Raw genomic sequence first — 18,515 nt, 5'->3', positions numbered from 1 at the left:
CTTCACAGCTAAAATAAGCTAATGAGACAAAGTGTGCTCTTAGAATATCCTGCAGTCCAGTGGCTCTTCCCTGAGGAGGGACCCACCCCCAAGGGGACATTTGGAAATGTATCCACTCAGTCCAAAGGGGGCACTGGAAAAGTATCATTTTCATGCTGAGGGATCCCCCTTCCCTCTGCCATTGTTGTGTCCCAAAGGATTATACTACCCTAAAATCCAATAGCACACCTATGGAGATAGATTTAAACCTTCCCCCAGGAGGAAATCCAGGAATCCCAAGCTCCTTCATTATTTGGGGGTGTGAGGGAGTCTGAGGTGCCTGACTTTGCCTCTAAGCATCTGGTTCCTTAGGTGTATTGGTTTACACATGGGTGTAGCTATCACCCTTGAGGTATACTGGCTTGTTAAATTACATCTATTTTGGGGCTTCAAGTCTTTACCCCCTCTAAGTCAGACTATGAGCTTCTTAAGGAAAAACAAGTACTTTTGCATTCACCTCAGTTGTGGACACATAGCAGTCTCTAAATAAATACTTGCGGATAAACCTGTTCTGATACTGATTTTGCCATTGAGGCAGTGCTTCTGAAGCATGTACCTTTAACTTTGCCAAGTCAGCTTTCTGGAAATTAACTTATGTAATGCAAATTAATATGGCATTTATTACTATAACTCACATGTAGTAATGAAACTGAATGTTCTTCCCCGAAACTCGGTAAGGAATAATTGCCACATGAGTACAAAGCACCATGAGAGCGTGCCATCTTATGCAAGGAGGTGAGGCAGGCCATTATTACATAATGCAGTTCTTCTTATCATGGCTTGGCTGTAATGTGGACGACCTTGAGACGAGCCACAGAGTGCAGATTGTCATCACCACACGTCAACTCTGACAGACAAACACTCACAACTTATAATCATAGATACAGCTGAGCCGACAGGAAGTACCTAACCTGTAATCAATTGCCTCGTCACTGTGGTCTGGCAGGACAGGGGATACCTGTCTTCATGAATTTTTGTGCGAGAAATTCATTTTAAATTCAAAATCAGAATCAAGCCTTTACTGACAAGTTGGAAACATATCGATGGTCTATTATGCTTTTATTTGTTTTTATAACAGCAACAGACCACCTATGGCCACTGCTATGTGGTTATACGACAGCATTTTTCACATAAAAACTGATTTTCTTTCAAAGTACTTTCAGCATCTGTATCTTGCTAATTATCCAACAGTCTTGTGAAGGGGATAGTAAAAATGATTAGACTCCTATGACAATGGAAATCAGAAAGCCTAGGGTGTCAAATAATTACACCCTAATTACTAATATCATGGGAAAGTGAATAAATGAATGGTTAACAACCCTGTGCTGAGCATCAGTGAAAAGTCACATTATTTGTGAGATTTTAGTGCTATTTCTTTGCTATAATATAAATATTTAGTTTGGCTTGTCAGTCTATCCATTCCAAAAATCTTTATCAAGGGCCTACAATGTATCGGGCACTGTGGAAAACCAGGATGTGGTTTATGCTGTATTTTACATTACTCTTGAATTAACTAGACATGCCCTACAGCTATATAGAGAATATAAAAACAGAATAAATTAACACTTTCATATTTAAAAATATATATATTATATGTATAATTAATAAACCTTGCTCACAATTGACAACAAAATGAAAAGAAAAAAGTGTGAGAAAGCATGAGGTAAAAACCTATATTTTGATAGCATTAAACAAATAAAAATAGTAAATGCAAAATGGATTATTTTAATATTAATACCAATTTGGACTTTGTTAAATTGTCAGATATTAAGGTCAACCTTTTGCAGAATAATGTTTGCTTAAAAAGGAAACAAAAATACCAAAATAAATTCCAGGAGATTTAAAGATTTAAATGCATATCAGAAATGATAATATTAACAGAGGTAAATTGATTTTAATTTTGAGTTATTATTTTAATTTTTTGAGTTAAAAATTTGAGGGATGCAAGCAATCATAAGGAGAGGATAAATAGATAAATGGACAAGCATTATAAATCTCTATAATCAAAAGAAAACCTATACCGACTAATGGCAAACTGTATATAAGTTTCATGTTGGCACAATATATGGCAATTGCTAATATACCTAAGAAATTAGAAGCATTTACAAATTAATAATAAAAATATATATACCTCAATAGAAAGGTGAACAAAGACCTTAAATAGGCAATTCATGAAGAAGAAATATATATGCTCAGTAGATGCAACAATATATATTCTCCCTCATTAGTAATCAAAGAAATGCAAACTTAAATGACATTTTTCACAGATTTACAAAGATGAAAAGAATTGAAAATATCCAGTGTTGATGAAGTTGTGAGAAAATGGACATGCTCACTGGTGGAAACAAATTGATATGGTCTTTATTTAGACAGTAATCTGACAACAGATTCCAAATAGTAGCTGCATTCGTTTTACTCATTCTAGTATTGGCAATTCTGTTTAAAAACAAAGAAGTGCAGTAAGAGATAGATACATTAACATTCAAAGCAGTGTTATTTATAATTCTTTTAAAAGAAAAAAGTCAAGCAAATAGGGATTGCTTTAACAATTATAGTTGATCCACACAGTATTAAGTAGTCATTAAAATGATTCTCCATATCTATATTCATTTTTTCCAAAATACAGTCCATTTTTTGTTGCAGAAAATTCTGTTTTCTCAAACAATGCAAAAATGAAAATACCTTCCACATTTCAATACTCAAAAGCTCCTGAGATAACTTCTACAAACAGATAGACATACGTCTTTTCAAAAGGTTTTATGTATATTCTCATATAAATATTAACATAAATGAAAATGTGTTGAATACTCTGTTGTGTAAGTTTTTTTCACTTAAAATACGTTGTTGATATGTTTCTTTGGCTGAATAGTTACCTGATCATTGGCACGGAAAAATATTTATGACATAAAGTAAATGAGGAAAAGAAAAACATATTTTAAAATGGCATTATAGCAGTGATTCTAGAACTGAGATGTGGGAGTGGTAGAAGAAGAGAATATGTCATTCACTCTTCTCTCTGCTCCCTCAAAAATTTGATTTGTCTTTTCAGGAGTCATGTTTCAGTATGGTAGGGGACCATGTATATTCTGAGAAAGATTCCCAGGGGCTCTGAGTCTCCAACTGCACCCTTGTTTCCTCCCAGACTTTTCCCAGATTGAGAATCATGGGAATATTTTTTTTTCCTTTTAGGAAAATGGTATATGAGTATATGAATATGAGCACAGCAAAAAATGCCCAGGAGAATGTGGACTACAATTTTCTCTGAAGGAAGATATTCAGGTGATTTTTATTTTCTTTTTTATGTATTTTTGGATTTTTTTATTTTTTGCATGTTTTATTAATAAAAAACATTACTTTCATTTTTTTAAAAAAAGTGAAATAAATAAGAAGGTTGAAGTCCTTGAAAAAAATGCTGCTGGAGAAATCAGGTGACTGAAGCCCAATATAACACCACAATCAAAACAGGCTTAAAAAGTTCATAACAATGGATATCTTTTTTGTACTAAGCCATAATTGTATGTTTTAACCGAGCAGTTAGATAAAGTCAAGTGCCTGGCATACAAAATATAGAAGAACAGAAAAAGTTTAAGAATCAAGAGTTGGAAAATGATGGTTAAGTGTAAAACAAAAAAAATCTAAGTTTCTAAAATCATGACATGTACTGATAATACTATTAAGAAGGGGGCATTCCTTTTAACTTTTAAACAGGAATTTAGAAGAAAAACATATATTTTATATGATGGACAGAAAACTTGGAATACATTACCTCCAGAAGTGAAGAGAAACTACACACACACACACACACACACACACACACACATAAATGGGTTAAATAAATAATTTTTGCATAATAAGATTAACACTAGATTCTTAAAAGAAAATGGAGAATTTGCAAGTACAATTCTAAAAACTTTAGTTTGACATTAGGAAGTTCAACTGCACATTCCCCATAAAATGTCTCTTATTATCCCTGCCAGAGGCAGAGACCTGAGTTGGATAAATCTAGGTGTGACAGAAAGGCTTTTTTTTTTCATTATAAATTCCAAATTAATGGAAAACAAATTAATGATAGCCTACCATTTATTATTTGTATTCAAAATTGGTAATTTAAGGATTTAAGTGGGAATATTAACGAAGTAGGTTTTTGTAGCTTTGCTAAGAAGATTCAAAAATAACACAAAGGTGATGCTACTCTTTTCTATGCATTTGTTTGTTCAAGTTTGACTTGTAGTTGAGCAGAATTCGGCTATACTTATGCCTGGTGCTTCTGGTTCTTGAAATTGGTAAAGTCATCCCTCCTCCTCCAAATAAAAAGAGAAAAATTATTAGGGGTAATATGAACAAGTTCTACAGATAAAAAGTGGGAAGACATGGGGTTAAAAGTGAGGTATGGTAAGGGAGGAGGAAGGAACAGTATAAAAGCTATTTAAGCGGGAGAAATTCTGGCCATGCCTGTGGTTCATAGAAGTCCCTTTATTGCTATCTTCTATTCAGAGAAATATGCTTATCATTCTTTTTTCAATCTGACGTCACATATTGTCCAAAGAAAGAAATTTGTTCATTTAAATGGAAATGTCTTTTGCAAACTGATTTTAATCTGTACTTTTGATTGTTATTCTTCACCCCATTCTCATCCAAGGATTAGTAGAAATCTTCTTCCTGAAAAGCTATATCCGTCATTACTATTAGCCAAGTATTGGACTGTTTAAGTTCATATTTCTTTGTTCCAATAGTTCCCAGAATTATGACAATTCATTCTTTTGTTAACATGCTTCTTTCCTTGTTCCCTTTTCACATGAACACACAAATACCTTTTCTATTTAGTTCACCCGATCTAGGCTCTGTTCCCCCAACAATCTCCACCCCGTTGAAGTCATGAGTTTCTGAATATGACCTCGTAGTCTAGACACACTGTTGATGTGTTTATTGTCACGTACAGGATCTTATAAAATTGGAGACGTGCATGTAGATGCAGGCCTGCCAGAGAATTTTGCAAGGTAGATGGTGACGCACACGTCCGTGTTTTGTTCACTGTGAAGAATTGACCCCACAGGCTGTCAGATTGGTTACTATTTTCCAAATATTTCTAGTGGAAGAATTAACAATGAGAAAACCAGACCTAATTGCTCTTATATCATCAGTTAGTAACAACAGGCTCAAGTTTGTCCTCTAATTTAGTTCAGATACTTGTCTTCTTGAGTTAAGAAACCACTTCTTTTGTTATAAAGGAACTTGGTTATGAAACTTTTGCTTTGTAATGCATTCTCTGTTTCTCTGAAACTTAGCTTTTAAGAGATTTAAGAAAATGGTTGCATAGTATTACATGAGTCCAAATAGAACAGGAAAGTAGTACCACACACCTTCAACCAGCTACTCTCTCGTCATTTACCGTATTTTTTCATTTGTCATTTATTCAATCAACATGCATTGAACACATAGTCTGTGTCAAGCATAGTTTAAAACACTGAAATAAAGATGAATAAGACATCTCTCAAGGGCCTTGGGGATGGTGGAACCCCCGTCATGTTATAAACTACACCACCATGAGAAAAATGCCAATGGAGATGTAAACCTCTGTGCTTATGGATGACAATGGTCATAGGAAGATGCACATTGTCATCTGGGGTGATGTTCATGAAAATTTTAAATATTGAGCAGGAATTTGCTAGGTGCACAAGAAAGGAAGAATGTGCTATGTGCATATTCCAGGCAAATGCATCAGCCTGTCCAAAAACTTGGGAGATGTGAAATATATTGGCATATTTGGGAAACTGCAAGGAGACAGATAAGGCAGAACCATAAGGAGTGAATAAAGGAAAGGAGGGAGACCAAATTAACAAGGTAGAGAGGAGAGGGTCATAGAGGCCTTTTATGTCCATCAAGGAAAGGAGCTGAATTTTTAAATAGATGATGAAAAGTCATTGAAAGATGTTAACCAGGGAAGTGCCCTGACTAGTTTTGAACTTTAGATACCAGAAGCAACAATGTAGGATACAGATTCATGAAGAAAGAAAGGTAGGAAAGCCTGTGTGCAGGGAAATCTGGTCAGAGGCTACTGCAACAGAAATAACAAGAAACAATGAGAGTCTGAGGTAAGACAGAAACAGTGGTCATGGAAAAATTTCAGAGATCTCCACAGACTCAACCAGACTTAGTGACTGATTAGATAAATGAAAAACAAGGAGGAAGTGATTCTGAAGTTTCTGACTTAAATACTAAGATCTAATGAAATGAAATGGAGTAGAGTTAGTAAGAGGATAAAAGAGAATTTAATTTTGGATATGTTAAATTTAAGGTGTTTGTGATATATCTAGTAGAGCCTAAAAATACAAATCTGAAGTTCAAGAGACGGGTCTGTACAAAAGTCAAGTCATAAATACATGGTTCCTAATATTATAGGACTGGATGAGACTGCCATGGGAGAGTGCACAGAGAAGAGGCAATTGTAAGGACAGCATCTTGGAGGAAAACCAGACAGTAAAACAACCTAATGTAGAGAAAAGAAGCCAAAGAAAGGGGAAATGAGATAGAGCAAATAGAGGTAGAAGAAGAACTAATTGCTACACAAAGTAAGAAAGGCAAGCATTTCAAATAGAATTCAGTAAATATTTTGAATTCTGTTAAGAATCTGTTGCAATAATGATTGATAAGTGCCCCTTAAATTCTGCAGCTAAGGGGTCTTTGGAAACCATCACAAGAACCATTTTCTGGGATTGAAGAAGGAAGAAGCAACATTGTGATGAGTTCAAGAGAGTAAAGGAAGGTAGGGAATGGCATCAGGGTGGATTATTCTTTCAAAAGTTTGAGTATTACTAGGGTAGACAAAGACGAGCTTTCTTTCTCCCTCTCTCTCTTCCTTTTTTCTTTTCTCTTCCTCCTCCTCTTCTTCCCCTTCCTGCTCTTTCTCCTTCTCTTCTTCCTGCTCCCCCTTCTCTGTCTTTCTAAGAAACAAACAAACAAAAAATTAGGGTAAAATAAGGGAGAGAGGTGCTATCCCAAAGAGATGCTCTGATTTGGGATATTACTACAAATATCTGCTTTGGGGGACAATTCTTTCATATTAGGTTTTTCTTATCAATAGTTATGTTTCCAGGAGCACAATCTGATGTGTAATAGACCTACCTCTATGTTAAGAGCCCTTTGTCCTACAAGATTCTACTGTACTTACACAGAATAGTATGTGGAGTGAGGCCATCAGCTAGAAATTCCAAGAATACTGAAACTGAAAAACAGTAAAATTAAGTCCTTCAAGCTCAGTATGTAAGGGTGTTATACCTACCATAGTTACCATAATTGTTTTCTCTTTATAAGTCCATTTGATAGATCAACTGTTAATTTAAAAAAAAAAAAGAAATTACCCCATAAGCATTTATTTTGTACAAAGCTGAAAGTGTTATGGGTGATTTTATGACAATTATGTACTAACATACTTGAGTCTCTCTCCTCAGTTTCCTTACATGTGTAAAAAGAAATGAAATGCATAAAGTGCTTTGAATCCATATGGCTCTTATATTTGGAAAACTTAAAACCTCTTTCAGAAATTATCTTAGTAATCCTCACAGCTTTTTCAGTATTTTTCTTTTTTCTGAGCTCCATATGATCACCTCAGGGAAGTGGTATGTGTCATCATGACAAATTTTGACTTCTATCCTGGGAAATATAGCTTTTCAGATAGGTTTGGCTCACGACATGATTTGGTGAGTCCCACTAAAATGAACGACTCTGTTAACTGCTTTTCTGCTCACAGCTTCCTTTGCATAGATGAGAAAACTTAAATGTATATCTTCACAGAATTTTAGGGTAGAGAGGAATCTTGATGATAGGACTGTTTGTTGCTAATAACTAAACGCAGAATGACCAGAACTGGTAGCAAGTAGGAGATCTTGAACTCAGGCAGGTTAGATTCTGCCATTTACCTCTTGTGTCTGCTTCATCCTTCTGCATTTTTCCAATCCTGCTTCCTCTGTATCCTGGGCAGTAAGGTTTACATGTAACATGTAAACATGGCCCAAGTTTATATGTTGCAACATTAAATATGCCCAACATTAAATACTAAATCTCTTTCTCTCTACCACAGTTTCAAAGCCCTGGAGGAGAGACATTGATTGATGACCACTCATAGTCCAATTAGCTGTGGTCCAGAAATGAGGATCGCATTATCTAAACATGGCTTCCAGGAATATATCCCCACAGTATGGGGGATAGTTAATGGATCATTGTAGACTAAGCAGATATTCCTAAAGGTCTCTATCAGAAAAGCTACTCACAACTTGCCCACACTCCATGCACGAAGCACATCATTTTATATGTAAGGAAACATTCCCCCAAATGTTAAATTATTTGGCCAAGCTATAAAGTGAGACTTCCCAATCCAGTGCTCTTTTGGTATGGGATTTGATTTTCTTGACAGTAGGCTGATTAACATTAAGTAAGCTATACAAAAATACCAGCTTGCTTCTCTTTATATCACTCTGAATCCCATAGTCACCTTCTCTTTACTAACCTGTTTGTTTGTCTCTAAGAAATTAGAGAGAATGTTAGCTATAAGTTAGAGAGACAGTTTTACAGAAGATATTACCCTGACAATATATTGATTTATCAATTCTGTTTTATGTTCAACAAACATGTTTTTATATATACAAGTGGAAGTTATCTCTTGATTCTCCTCATGTTAAGATCAAAACACATGATCTCTACTTTTCCCAAATAAGTTTCCTAAATAACTGAGAAAATAGCATATAACTATATGAATGAAATAGACAGCAAAAGCAAATATATAGAAATGTAAGCCAAATTGCTTAGAAATTACTCAAGGAATGGAACATAAGGACAATGGATGGAAATCTTCAGGGAGATTTTCTGAAGAAGGCAAATTTTTAACAGATCTTAAAGGAACTAATAGTGATTATATCTTAGAGCTTGCAAATTTATGGCCCACAGGTTAAATCAAATCTACTTATGTTTTGCTGGGCCAGCGTGGTCAATACTTTACAAAACAACATACATTTGCATGCCTTTGCATGGGAACTGTTCGTTCCAGTTCAACCATACTCTGTAGCATTTTTTAGAGTTTTATTCCATCATTTGCTCTACCATGAGTATGTTACCTGCAAACCCTGAAGACATTTGAATTTGCAGCCCCTGGATGTAGACTGTCAAGATGAGAGAGTGGGCAATCATTCACTCTTGGGAAACAAGTATGTACAAATGGAAAGAGATGGAGCCATGAATGTGTGTATATAAAATAGGGATGTAATAGAAATTAGCCTATATACAGCTAAGAGACTTTACTGATACAATTATAAAAATGACTTTGGATAGTTTCAGAAGAACCCATAAGTGCTAGTTCAAAGAATTTAGACTTTCTCCATTAAGCAGTTGTCGGTCACTCCCAGTTCTTGTGTTTTGAGAGTTATTTGCGAAAAGGTACTTGACTACTATGCAGTCATGACACATAAGGACATTTCTGTCAATGATGGACCATATGTATGACAGTTGTATACCATATAGCCTGGGTGTGCAGTAGGTTACACCATCTCTGTAGGTTTGTGTCAGTACACTCTATGATGTTCACACACGGACAAAATTGCCTAATGATGCATTTCTTAGAACTATCACTGTCGTTAAGTGGCTCATGACTGCATAATGGTTAAACTTGAATTAAGGGAAAGATATGAGCTCAAAACCTTTTCAGTAATCTAGGCAGGAGATAACAGTTTGGTTAAAAATGGTAGTTCCGACTATGGAGAGACCTAGAAAAGAGAATTGGCAGGTAAGAGAAAATGGGATTAGACAAGAACATGAAAGGAAAAAGAAATTATGAGGCCGCTGTTTCCACTGAGAGCAAGAAAATTGGAGAGAAACAGCAGAATATAACATTGTTACAAAGGTGATGAAATAAATAAAAGCTGGTTTTCATATTAGCACACAGCAGCTCTCAATCTTGTTCATAGGTTTATTTCCTGCCAGCACAGTTACTCATGGCTTAGCCACTTTACCATGCTGCTTGTCAAGAAAAGAACAGGCAGCCGCATGGGGTCTTCTGTATTTTATTCATTACAGTTTCTTTTATTTGTTGTTTTAATGTATTTAATTTACTAAATTATTACAGATGTTTTATATTATCATGCTAATAAGAAAAATATGAAAAAATGCCCAACTTCTTTTAAGTCTGGTAGAAGTGGAAACATTTTTCCTTCTGTCTGTTCAAGTTTCAGTTGATCCTTTTTGAAAATGCTGACTTAAAATGGATGGTCCATACTAATTTTAAGTCGAGGGAAAGGGGAACAAATTTTAAGTGACATATTGAAGAAATCATCATATATTGTATTGTGAGGAGGTGTGAGACATTGAAAATTTGGAAGCCTCATGAAGATCATCACAAATGCATTTGTGTTCTTTTCTAGTATCTTCATTACTATTTGAGAACATTAAATATATAGGAAATGCTTATAGCCTACCAGCATTATTTGCTGTTGGTATTTTTTGGAGTGTGTGAAAATCTTAGACCCAGCTTTTGTGGATGGCTTTTATGGGAAGTTTGCTTCATGTTGAACAAAGGGAAATAGTCTCCCCCAAGAACTGTACTTATGTGTGATTCACGTACGTGGATTAGAACACTTAGGAAAAAACTCAACAAAGAAAAGGAACTTTCCCTCCAGGCTTCATGATTTATATGAATTAAATTTGTCACTGTTAAAATAGATACAGAAGGCTCGCTTAAGATTGTACTCTCCAAACCTTGCCCTGCATGAAAGCTTATAATATAGCCACAGGTAACTATGTTAGATTTTCTTTGAACTTGTTCTCTAATTGGAGCCCTGTCACTGCAGAGAGCAGTTGAAATTTAATTAAGGGGCAGGAAACTCCCAAGTCTAATTTTGTCCCTGAGCTGCTCTGTGGGTTGTCTCTCAGGCCTTCAACAGCTGTTAAGTGAAGGTTTTGGCGCAGATGCTGAAGCCTACCCTTGTGAGGCACAGCACAATCACCATACAGCATAATGGCTTCTTTCTAAGTAGACTAACCCTCCATCTACATAGATACTTTGGGTTAGGCTTCTGCTTGCTTTGATGTGTTTTTTAAGGGCACCATCAAATAAGGGCCACATTTAATCATGATAAAGTAAGTACTTCAACAAAGAACTCAATTTTTCTTTCTTGTACTCCAGTTGTAAATTTCCTAGTTGTTTTTGGTCCTGAGCACTTCCAAAATAACCAGCTCATCTGAACCTAGTAGGGAAAAATGAAATGCAATTAAGCAAGAAAATACATGTTAAAAAAACAGAATCTGTGCAAAGAGTTAGGAAAATGTAAGATATTATCAAAATACTGTTTCAACAAAAACAAACTTCCCAAAGACACATTTATAAATTTTTTAAAGATTTGTGCTAAGAGGATAGCAGAGCTCTACTTCTTCCATGAGCTCCTTGGAGTAGGTCCAATGTGCTGTCTTAGGAGCCTGTCTTCCCACTATAACTGTAGTGGATTTCTTCAGTCACTCTCTCATGCATGAGGAGGATCCTTAATTACCCGATTGGCTGAGATTACATTGAATATACATGATTTTTTTGGCAACCCAATATGTGAATCTGCAGAGCAATGCACTGTATAAATACCATACCTACTGTGCAATGCCTCAAGGTAACAATAAAAACATTGTGTTCAACTTTTCATAATGTGAAAAACTTAATTGCTGATGAATAATTTTTTTATCATATGATCTAATATATGTACTACCTCCAAGTTGAACTGGACTAAATTTTTGGAATGGCTAAAATCCTGAATGTTCAATTCAAGATGATAGAGACTGAGCAACGTCAGGAGTATTGTTAAGGTACAAAGCACAGATGAAAAGTGCCGCCCATGTAGTTTGCCTTCATATACAGAGGGTGCCAAAACAATATAGACACATTTTAAGAAAGGAAAACTGTATTAAAATTGTAATACTCAATATATATGGATAACAAAAGATGAATACAAGTCATGTTTGACTTCTGCAATTACAAGAGGTGCTCAAAGTGGTTACCATCAGTGTCCAGACACTTCTGATTATGGCGAACTACTGCTTGAACAACCTTGACCCAAGTGTCCCCTTGTATACATTTTTTTGGCACCCCTCGTATACGTGCTTATGGCCATCAAATGGAGAAGATAAATGTGGTATATTACCTCTAACATACAATAAGAAGTCAAACCACAAAAGGCATTTTGAGTACCAGTGCAGAACTTCTTTAACTGTCCCAGTCTTAGGGAAATAAAAGGTAAGGAGGAAGCTGGAATAGGAATCATTTTGACCAGATTGCCTGTTGTGTTGACATGGGTGACTTGCACTATCCATGGAGGTTCATTTTTGTTTTCAGTGGAAATTATGTTTGCATATGGAGGAGATATATTAATAATTAGTAAACATCCCTAAATCACCAACTCTGACCTTTCCAACACTACAGACACTTCTAAAAACTAGAAAATGAACGCACATTGGATCTTTCACTGTTCTTCCAAACATGTTGTTTTGAGTACATACAGCTTAGCATCTCCTTGACATATTGTTGCCATGTTTCTGTGTGCTGGAAATGCAACGGATGGGTTAAAGACCAAATTTTAACTGCAACCATGTATTTCCTTTGTTTTGTGTATTTCGGTCAGACTCCAAACATGACTTTAACATATTTTCTTTGTGGTTTAATTTCCTTTGTGATTATTTCTTTTATTTAATGGGAGTGTAAAAATGTCCCCAGGACTGAAAACCAATTGCAGCTCATTTTTACCATAGGCATTAAGAGGTATACTGTTAGTTTGCCTTTGAATCAAGATTAAACTTGCAGGATCATTTCAGGTTGAAAATGCAACAGTGAGGCGTTTACATTTACATTTCTTAACAAAACATAGGGGACTATATTAAAATGGCATTCTTTCGTACCCCTTGGGCCCAAGTCTTGTAACAAACAAGGAATGAGAGAATGTGGGTTCCACAGTGACTCTTAGTGTGTCTCCAGTCTGTGCGTCTCTAGAGATGTCTGTGAGGCGCCTGCATGCGGCACCATCCTGCTGCTCATAATAACTCCCTGGAGACGTGGAGGGATTCCCAGATATATAAGGAAAGGCAAACTAAGTCATCAGGGCAGGACCCCAGGACCACCGTGAACTTCAGAATAGTGCAAAGTGTGATGTGTATCCATCTTCTACGTGTTAAAACTGCAAAGAGGTTTTTCATTTCAAATTTACTATCCAGCCTATTAATGTGTGTTTGCTTCTGGCACTTCATTCAGTTTATACCCTGATAGTGAACAAGAGTGTCCTAATGGGATATGTAATAATTATGTCTCAGTAAAGATATTGAAATGTTTCCTTCTTAAACAAGACAGGAGATTTTCTTTTAAACATTCACTTACCTGTTCACTTAGTGAGTAGCAGAAATGCATTTCCTTATACTTTGGCCTTTAGGAACATAAAGTATTCATCAAATCCTAAAACGCATCCCTAATAGAGTTTCCTTTGATTTTATCCAGGACTTAATATACTTAACACCTGGATAAATTCGGATTTCTTTTGAACTAAATGAAATCTCTGAGTATCTAAGAGTTACCAGACAGCTGTTAATAGTTTTAACAACTTCTTGCAGTTGCCCAGAGGGAGGAAAATGTGGTCCATTTCTGGTCTTTACATAAAACACAGTGAATTACAGTGGAAATAATAGCTTAATAAAGGGAGTCCTGTTTATTTTAATAGGACTAGTATTTCAGTGACGTAAAAAAATTAAGATATCACCCTCTTTGAATTAAAAATAAGAATCCCCTAAGAAATAGACCCATCAAAAAATTAGTAATGGTTTTCTTCCTATTCATATTCTACTTATGGGTGGAGAATATATTTTGGAATGACATACAAATACAAAAGTGTTTTTCTAAAAATATTTATTATTTAATCCCAAAGTACAATTTTTCTAAAATGTACTGAAATTCAATATTGTGGTAAATTAGTGGCAAAAATAAACATATACAGACAATTTTAAATAGTCTCTGTATTTTTCTAGGAAGACATAGGATATTTAAGAAAAGGAAGACAAAATTATTCAATAAATATTATTTTAAAAATATACAAAATTATTAAAATCAGACACTGAAAGGGCTGATTTTTAATGCTAATAAAACTTTCTTAAGTGCTTATTTTCTCCACCCAAGAAAGGTATAACCACTGTACCACTTACTTGTGAAGAGGTGTTTTACTACATAAACAAATAATTGCATACAAACATGATTATGCACATTCACTTCACAATGTTTAGACTAACCACACTAATTTTAATAAAAATATTTCCCTAATAAATTCTTACTAGCTTTTTTTTTCATGAAACATGTGTTCCCACTACTTCCAAAGATCTTGTATTCGTTCATGCAAATAAAAAAAGTGTATGTTTTCTATACATGCATAAGTTGTTCCACAAACATCTGGTAACGAAACTTTGAAAGCTGCTAGATTTCGAGCCAGCCCAGGTGTTCAGTACAACATCTCTAGAACTCAGCAATTGCCTGCAGTAATTTGTTGCAACTCGCACTGGCATTTTTACGGTATGATGAGGCAAAGGGTGATGACATCATGTACTAATGTTACGAAGGTGCTGTGAATTCAGTGTGAAAATTCCATCAATGAGTGATTGTTACTGAAACTGACTACATTGGTGGCCATCACATTTTGCCAACTGAAACATCTGGGCACAAGTTAGTAGTGGCACACCTTGTAAATAACTTAATTGAAATTAATTGCCAGAAGTTTGCAGCACCCTAGGTAGTTTATAAGTACCATGTTTTATTCTGCTGCAGTGTTTTGGACTTAAGAATCTTGTGTTCTCAGATTCAGTTGTAGCAGCTTGTGAGGAAAATGGAAAGTGTAGAAAATATATGATGATACAGTAGGGCACAAGGAAATAAAAAACATTATTTATACATAAGGAAGAAAACGTTGCTATCTCCTATACCAGCGTTCACGGATAAAATATTTTCCTCACAGAAATAATTTTTAAATTAATGTATAAAACGATTTAGAAAAAGAGGACAGTTGAATAATTAGCTATAGGTCTCTATTTCTCCAGAAAGAAAAATCTAGTATTTTGTTGTAAATATTAAATGCTTATTATGTTGGTAAAAACATTTGAAATTGTATGAAAATCACATATTTGAAGAGATCAAGGAAAAACTAGGAGACTGACTGGGAAATATGGGTACTATTTTTGCTGTACAGATTCTAAAACATTTAGAACAATTTCTCAGTTACTCATACCTTCATGCCTCATAAATCCAGGGAGAGGATAACCAAAAAATTACAACAAGGATGTTGTAGTCAACAAAAATGAAGTTTTGTTCATGTCAATTACTTGCTTCTTTCTTCCTAACTCCCCTTGCATTTGAATTTTCTTTTTAAGAAAATTTTTGCAAATGTAAATATATTTAAACTATTAAGTGTTGATATTTTAAAATTCACATGAAAACCCAATTAATAAATTCAAGTTTACATTTGCCTTGAAAGTACCACAATTTATTTTTAATATTGCAATATATATTTCCATAATGCCCTAGATATTTCAAACATTTTTATAAAATCTCTATTTTTAAAAATAACTATTATTCTGTATCTGAATATGAAGATCCATATAACATTTTTTAGAGTTTAATTCTGGGAAGAATTTTTTCTAACTAGTATGATTCTTCCTATTATATAAAGAAAACCTATGTTTTACACACACATACACACACACACACACACACACACACACACACACACACACACCCATGTTTCCCCGAAAATAAGACCTACCCAGAAAATAAGATCCAGTTAAGATCTCAGCCAGACTGATGCATTTGGTATGTTATGACGATGTTCCAGAAGAAGATGACATGACTGTGTTTCAATAAATGTAGATTGTTCTACATGAAAAAATAAGACATCCCTGAAAATAAACCCTAATGAGTCTTTTGGAGCAAAAATTAATGTAAGACCCAGTCTTATTTTGGAGGAAACAGGGCATTTTTGGCTTTGCTACCAAGAAGATTAAAGCTAATTTTTTGTTAAATCAGTACTTATCCTGAGCCCAGGATTCTGGTACAACCAAATTGCTTTTTCTGTCTCCCCCTTTTTTTTTCCCTTGGATTTTGTCTTTTTATACTTGCTTTAATAGTCAGTATATCTGTGTTTTCTATGTAAATTAAAATAGATAGGGTTTAAATAATAAATACTCTAGTAGTTTAGAATATGTAGGACTACCAGTTGGTATACTTCCATATAAAATATTTACAATTCAAAAAGTCTGTTGTTCCTCAAGCTGTGGGATATTTCATATCTAATTTTTTTTTCATTTTAGCTCACTATAGCAAAAACAGCACTTTGTAACAACGTTTTGCTTTGTTTTCGATAACATAAGACCTTTATGTTCACAAATGAGCTTTTGATATAACAGTATAACCTAGCTGTTTCAAAAAAGGATTTGAATTCTTTCCTGCACAGGAAAAAAAATGTATCTCTATACCCATTCATAAAAGTAATCTTGGTGCTTTGTCATAATAGAGATATTGTTCAGGCAAAGTGAGGTAAATGCGCTCTTCAAATGTTAGAAAGGATTCTGTTTAATCTTTGCTTCTGTTAGAAACAAGTGGGGAGTATAGGGGCAAAGGAACAGCTTTAACTTATGGTTTTAATCTTAAATGTTTGAATCCCTGTATTTTCCTTGAGGTTAATATTTTTATTGTATCAGACTAAATTAAATAGAGAATATATGGAAAGAATGGGAGGCAATTAAGAGAGCCATATGAAATCAATGACAGTTGCTTTTTAATCAGATTTCCACTCAGCTGTTTTTTACTACAAATAAGTGTATTTTACAATAAAAAATATATAAATATTTGGAGTTGTAGATAGAGCTATATAATTTTAGGTTATATATTTATGATTTAAGGAATAAAGCAAGTCCTAGTTTTTAAAGATCTTGCTATTAATAGCAATAGCTACATTTATTAAAGCCATAAAAGAGCCGTAAGTTGAAAAATGAGTCAGGGATTTTGCTAATGAGTTGCAGGATTGACTCTTGGAGAAGGTTGTTAGGAGGCAGTGTTGAGCAGTGCTAGAAATAATGAACAAGATGTGATACAAATACTGAAGGGGCAAACTGAAAGATATCTCTTAACTATCAAGAAATGGATAGTTTTAGTTTTTGGATTAAGTATTTTTCTTGCCATATTCCTCTATTTTTCCCCCCATACATATTAATGAGAGAGTGATTTCAATCCAAAGCAACTGCTATGGCCTTGAGAAGGTCATGTAAAGTTTAGAAAATAAAAAGTTCAGTAGCATGGCAATTGATTATGAGTATCTATCCTTTTCATTCAATTAATTTAGGAGCAGCTATGAATCCTCAGGCCCCCTGCCAGGCTGGGATGTGGAAGCCAATAAAGCTACTGCCTTATCCTATAATTTATGCACATAATAACTATCCTGAGTTACGGAAAACACATTGAATTAGATTAGCTACATGTTATTTTAAACGACAGAGCAGTGTGGAGATCAACAAAGCTAATCTCTGATGTTAAGTTTGGAGGAGGTGGGGAGGTAGGTAGAGAAAAGAAGGAAACACAAAATAGGCAGTTGAGATTCTGGTAGTTTGTTTCTTGATCTGTGTGTTGGTTACATGAGCGTATTTATTTTGTGAATATTTGCTGAGCTCTACCCTGAATATTTGTGCACTTTCCTGAATTTATACTTCAGTGAACATTTACATAAAATTGAAGAAAAAAAAAGACGGAATTGTTTAATACCTATTTTAAAAACTGTCTTCCTTTCCTTTTACAACCAAGCTTCCTTGTTTTCTTGTTACTACTCTATTCATTACAAAATTCTAGTAAACTCCATCAATAGTCCAGCGATCCATCTCTCTGTAAGATTGCTCATGACAGAATAATCATCTCTCAGGGACACTCTTCACACTTCTTATGATGGCTCTTCTCTTTGACTCTGACCCTTCTTTCCTTTTAAAATTTTCTCTATATTAGGATAGTTCAGAAAAACTTTTTTCTTCTAATTAGTCTTTTGTAACACCACACTCTCCTGGTTCTAATTTTAATTTTTAAATTATTCTCTCTGAGACCACTTCATAAGATTTTCTGGTTCTCTTGAATTTTGTTAAAATACATATGAGATGTCATTTTTCTTCAATATGGCTCCACTTGCACTGTAACCAATAATAAGAATAATAAATCTAACCAATAATAATAATACCTTGAATATTATAACAGGTGAATGGTACCCTTCCTAAAAACTCAGGCAGTAAAGATACAGGCTATAAAAAAAAATAAATTGGATTACATAAAAATGAAAAAACTGTGCATTGAAGGACATAACCAACAGAGTGAAAAGGCAACTTACAGAATGGGGAAATATCTGCAAGTCATATATTTCATAAGGGATTTATTTTTAGAATGTATAAAGGAGGAC

At 34.5% G+C, this 18,515-nt stretch overlaps 1 protein-coding gene across 1 annotated transcript in view; it reads left to right on the top strand.

Moving 5' to 3' along the window:
• The first annotated feature begins 6,733 nt into the window (after positions 1 to 6,733).
• Positions 6,734 to 18,515, top strand: part of CCDC91 (coiled-coil domain containing 91) — a 326,862-nt gene continuing 315,080 nt past the window's right edge. The window contains exon 1 of the mRNA XM_074325866.1: positions 6,734 to 6,802. The gene's annotated coding sequence lies outside the window, so the exon portion shown is untranslated. The remainder of the gene's footprint in view (positions 6,803 to 18,515) is intronic.

Source organism: Rhinolophus sinicus, linkage group LG02, assembly GCF_036562045.2.
Source record: "Rhinolophus sinicus isolate RSC01 linkage group LG02, ASM3656204v1, whole genome shotgun sequence".
Classification (NCBI taxonomy): domain Eukaryota; kingdom Metazoa; phylum Chordata; class Mammalia; order Chiroptera; family Rhinolophidae; genus Rhinolophus; species Rhinolophus sinicus.
This window is presented reverse-complemented; position numbering and strand designations above follow the sequence as displayed.